Source organism: Orycteropus afer, unplaced genomic scaffold (genome assembly GCF_000298275.1).
Source record: "Orycteropus afer afer isolate SDZICR_OR568_19922 unplaced genomic scaffold, OryAfe1.0 scaffold00156, whole genome shotgun sequence".
NCBI lineage: Eukaryota > Metazoa > Chordata > Mammalia > Tubulidentata > Orycteropodidae > Orycteropus > Orycteropus afer.
The window spans coordinates 5,035,695-5,041,396 of NW_006921743.1; the positions used below are offsets into that span (position 1 = coordinate 5,035,695).

A 5,702-nucleotide genomic window follows, 5' to 3' on the forward strand; every position below is an offset into this window, starting at 1 on the left:
AAATAGTTGAACATTGACCAGTTCTTTTTGGTATAGTGACTCTGTGTATTCCTTCTATTTTCTTTTGGTGCTTCCTGAATCATTCAATATTTTGCCGATAAAATCCTCAGTATTGGAACTTGAGATTTCAGTTTTTTCTTTTCAGATCCTTTTTTCAGATGGTCTCCAAATTCAGGTGGGATATAATCAAGGTCATAATTTGGCTTTTGTGGACTTGTTTTAATTTTCTTCAACTTGAACTTGTATATGTGCAGTTGACAGTCTTCCACAGTCAGCTCCTGGCCTTGTTTACACTGATGATATGGAGCTTCTCCCTCACCCTTTTCCACAGATGTAGATGATTTGATTCCTGTGTGTTCCATCTGGTGAGGTCCAGATAGCTGCCATTTATGTTGTTGGAAAAAACTATTTGCAATAAGTATGTCATTGATCTTGCAAAATCTTATCATGTGATCTCTGGCATCTTTCTATCACCAAAGCCATATTTTCCAACTACCGATACTTCTTTCTTTCCAACTTTCACTTTTCAGTCACCAGTAATAATCAATACATCATGATTGTATGTTTGGTCAATTCCAAACTATAGAAGTTGGTGAAAATCTTCAATTTCTTCCTCTTTGACTTCAGTGGTTTGTGCTTAAATTTGAATAATAGTCAAGTTAACTGATCTTTCTTGTAGACATATGGATAATATGCTATCTCTGACAGCATTCAACTTTAAGATAGATCTTGAAATGTTCTTTTTGATGATGAATGTGATGCCATTCCTCTTTAATTTGTCATTCCTGGGATAGTAGACCATATGATTGTCCATTGTCCCAGTCCTTTTCAGTTCACTAATGCCTAGCATATTGATCTTTATGCATTCCATTTCATTTTTGACAACTTTCAGCTTTCCCAGATTCATACTTTTTTTTCTTCATGCATTCCATGTTCTGATTATCATGATGGATGTTTTCAGCTGTTTCTTCCCATTTAGTAATGCCCTATAAGTAAATAAATGTCCTGCAAGCTTTAGTCCATCCACGTCATTAAGGTCGACCCTACTTTGAGAAGTCAAAGTGCTCTACTTCTGCATTTGTATTTTGAGTGCCTTCCAATCTGAGGGGCTCATCTTTCAGCACTGTATCAGATTGTGTTTCACAGCTATTCATAAAGTTTTCCACTAATATATTAGACACAGTTTCCCTACTATTCATAAGGTTTTCAGTGACCAGTTTTTTCAGACGTGGATAGCCTTGCCCTTCTTCCCAGTCTGTCTCAGTCTGGGAGCCCTACCCAAATCTGTTCACCAGGACCATATTTGAAATATCAGTGTCCTGAAACACACACACACACACACACACAACCACAGTATGACAATCTCACAGACGAGTGGTAGAGCAGTCTATGGTATATTCAGTATTCTTTTGCCAACACCACAATTCAAATGCATCAGTTCTTCTGTAGTCTTTCTGGTTCATTGTCCAGCTCTCACATGCATATGAGGCTGTTGACAATAGCCAGAAGCATCTACAATAATATGAAATCAGACTGACTGAATTGTCCCTCAAGGTTGTGTCTATCATTTTAGGTTGTATCCCTCTTTAAATCCCTGGAGAAGGTATTGAGGAGCCATACAGTGTGGACAGACCACATTTGGAAGAGGGGAGAAGAAATATCAATACCTTTCAGTGCAGTGGAGGATCAGAGGAGGGAATAGATGGAAAGCTTCACATCTAATATTGGTCCCTTAACTTTTTCCCTGGAAGTTACTCATTGGTGGTGCTTACATTGGAATGTTGCTTTGTTCATTTAGAACATAGAAATGCATTGAAATTCTGACCATAAACATGTAAACAGTTGGGCAGTGTGTATCTTAGTGGTAAAGAAGAATCCTGATGCCTCCTAGACCTTAGGACCATCTCCAGGCAACAGTTTGGCCCAGCAGTGGTTTCTACTTTCTTTCTATCACAGCTAGGCTTTTTGCTGTTGCTTTGTTTTTTAGTGCTTTTTTATAATGCTGGTTCAGCTCTGCTCACTGTCACCACACAGTTACTAATTATAGGGTGTGGGTTGGTTTGGTTTTTAATATAGTTAAGAAGGAGCAGAGTCTTAAATAACTAGTTTTGCTGCAGATTGCTTATTCTGATAGTAGGGACTAAGTTGATTTCTCAATGGTCATCTGAAAGGGATATAGAAACCGGTCAATCAAAGTAGAAGGTCACCATTTTAGTGAATCTAGGGACCGGCCACCTCTGACTGGAAGCTCATTTTGTGGCCCCAGTGCCAGGCTGAGAGGCAGTAGGTGGTATGAGTGTGGTGCATGGCAAAGTGATGTGGATGCTCTGGGTGCTGGGCCACCATGGCTGTGGAGCTGTGTTCTCCCCTTATTTGCCATACCACCTGGCCTGTACCACCACCCAGCATTATGACATCATGGGTTACGAAACTCTGCTAGCATTGGATCAAAATGAATCTGGGCTTAGGCTTTTTAGAACCTTTGACTAGACTGATGGTTTGTTTGATGTAACCTGGAGTGAGAACAATGAACATGTTCATCACCTGCAGTGGTGATGGCTTTCTGTAGTTTTGGGATACCACTAAAGCTGCAGGGCCCCTGCAGGCCTACAGAGAACACCTCCAGCAGGTTTATAGTGTTGATTGGAGCCAAACCAGAGGTGAACAGCTTGTGATGTCTGGCTCATTGGATCAGACTGTCAAATCCAACTGTTGGAAAGTCACTGTGTACTTTTAGAGGCCACAAAAGTGTCACTTTCGTGTCACAGTCTGGTCTGGTCATATTCCTGGTTGTTTTGCTTCCACCTCAGCTTATCAGACTCATGAGTATTTGGGATATGAAGGCAACAGGTTTCAGAATTGTGATTCCAGCACATGAGGCAGAAATTTTTGAGTTGTGTCTGGTGGAAATACAATGAGAATTTGCTGGTTATGGGGGCATTTGATTATATATAGTTTAAGAGGCTTAGATTTGAAAAATATTCAACCACTGTTTGAATTTCTTGGTCACACATGTGCTGTTCAGAGAGTGAAATTTTTACCGTTTCATGCTTGTGTGCTGGCCTCTTGCTCCTTTACTGTAAGACTCTGGAACAAGCAATTTTGTATTATATTTATAATACTTTTATGTAATATCAAAGCAAAATATTACTAAATGACAAAAATTTAAAAAGTAGGGGAGCATGCACACAGTGTGTCTTAAGATAGTGATATATTTAAGAGCTTACAGTCTTTGTCGTTGTTGAAAGTTGCCATCCCATCTGCTCTGACTCACGGTAACCTAATGTATAACAGAATGAAATGTTGCTCGGTCTTTTGCTATCTGATAGTGACCCATCTAGAAGCTTAAAATTCTTAGATGGTAGATGGCAGCCCGAAATTATAAAATGGTGAATTGTCTTTTGTTTCTTTCGAGGAGTAAGGGGCTTTCCTAGTGTTTTTCCTGGAGCATGTAGATTTTTCTAACGGGTTAGTCAAGCCCAGAAGGAAGGCCTTGTCCCCAGAAGAGAAGCTTGGATTTCAAGGGAGCCAAGGAGCATTTTGTTGACTCAGACCCTTGCTGATTCATTTACAGTCTGTGATTGAGCAGCTGTAACTTTGAATTTTGCTCTTTTTAAGGCATCACTAAAGATGAAAGATAAAGAGAGTAGTGTTTTGTGGTTGAGGAAACTTAAAAAAGAAATCCCAGTGGCATTCTAGACTTGCTCTGGGCCTCCTGAGCTGATCACCACTCAAGAATTTGCACCCTGGCCCCAGAGGACCTGCTGCCTCAGTTGCCGGTACAGAGAGGGTGGGCCTGGATAGCGAGGGCAGCGGGAGGACATGGGTGTGGAGGAGTGTCTGATTCTTGGAACCACACTCTCCTCTGTCCACACTTTAGAGGGCTATGAACACCTCGGGGTGCAGGCACTGCCCCAGTTAGCCGTAGCCAAGGCCACAGTCCTAAGTCATGCCATGCCCAGTCAGGGTTCTAAGGGGGTTCTGGCAGGTGGTCTCTATCATGGATTGTGTGATACTTTCATGAAACTGCAAATGGTAAAGAAAAGAAGCCCACATTTCTGCAGTGCCTGCCATGAGCACAGAGTTGTCCTTGTTTTAGCCGATTCCCATGGAGATGGAAAAGTGGAGCACAAGGGGCATTAGCTCAAACACAGGTAGAGTAGAACTTTCACGGCCACAGGCTATTTAGGCTGCACAGGAAGCACTTCCTGGCCCTTCTTGCTATCTGACATCCATGCACTCCCAGCCACCTTTTGTGTAGCTGGCGATTCCATGGGCCTGGAGTAGTGATAAACAGAGCTGGGAGGTACCATAGGAATCCTGGAGGGGGATCTAGGCTCTAAGGGTGGCTCTAGATCAGTTGTTAATTTCCATGAGCCTGTTTTTCTTTGTTGACACAGTGCCATAAACCTGTGTCCCAGAATACTGGGAGGATTCCAGAAAACAGTGCATGAGAGGTGGGTGTTGCTGTTGTTAGTCTCAGGAAGGCTGGGGTTGAGGTTGAGATTTCTTGCTTGCATCTGCATTGTTGGTGCAGCCAGTTTGGGATCTTTTCTTCCTACATCATTTTGCCATCGGTGGAGAGAATTGCTTGAGTTTCAAGTATTCAGTGAGTGACAGTCATGGGACCCCCACACCAGGGAGATACAAACATGATGAAATGACAACCTTGGGATTTTCAGCACAGTAGAAAGCCCTCTGCTAACTCTGTGGAGCCAGGGGTGGCAAGTGTAGTAAGGAGAACAGAAATCCCAGCAACAGGTGGCATTCATGTTGGCAGGATTGAGGGGACTGCTTCGCTCTTGCAATGATCACTTTCTCACCTTTGCCTGTACCTCTTGGCAGGATGTTAATATCTTCTTGCTTAAGTTTTTTTAAAAATTGTTTACTTAATTAATTTTTTAATTAAGGTAAACACATATGTAACCAAATATTTGACTTTCAGTGTTCTTTACATGTACATGTCAGTGACATTGATTGTGCTCATCACATTGTTTAACCATTATCATGATCTCTTCCCAAATTATACCATTGAAAAATAAATGCTTTGTTAATTTGCGTGTCATCTTTGCATAGGGCCCATGTTAATCTCTGTTTTGTTCCAATTTTAGTGTATGTGCTGCTGAAGTTTTTTATGAGTCCCAGTAAATGAAGGCCAGCCAGTTTAGGCTTCTGTCCCATGAGGGATACCTCTGTGGTTGCTGTAGCCCACTTTTAGGAGTGGGCCACAGGGGAGGCCGGATGGAGCCACTGTGTGGAGCTCACACTTGGGGAAAGAATGATAGTGTGGTAGTCTGAGGTACTGGCTATCAGCAGTGGTCTTCTTCAAGGATTTAGGCCACTTTGAAATCCTACAGACTTCCTGGGTTTATTATAGAGTTATAGAGCTAGAATATTTTACAAGGTTTGAGAATCGTGAGATTTCAAAGCCTGCAGTAAGAATTGAGACCTGTGGGTCCAGCACATGGTAGGGCATAATTCTGGACACCTGATGAGGGTTTGGGGACCTAATTCAGCAAGTTTAGGTGGCTTTGAGCAAGACACTAGCCACCCTTAAGAGTAGCCTCCTTAAGAAAATAAACATGCTTGGCCTTATAGACATCTATAGAGCACTTCACCCAACAGCAGCACAATATACATTCTTCTCCAGTGCACATGGAACTTTTTCTATGATAGACCATATGTTAGGCCATAAAGCAAGC

General features: G+C 42.0%; 1 non-coding gene and 1 pseudogene across 1 annotated transcript; one reads left to right on the forward strand and one right to left on the reverse strand.

Annotated features, from left to right (window-relative positions):
* Positions 1-2,292: 2,292 nt before the first annotated feature.
* Positions 2,293-3,154, forward strand: LOC103201620 (annotated as a pseudogene).
* Positions 3,155-5,034: 1,880 nt separating this feature from the next.
* Positions 5,035-5,142, reverse strand: LOC122150517. Its single transcript, XR_006163707.1, has one exon. It is a non-coding gene; the product is annotated as a U6 spliceosomal RNA (small nuclear RNA).
* Positions 5,143-5,702: the final 560 nt, after the last annotated feature.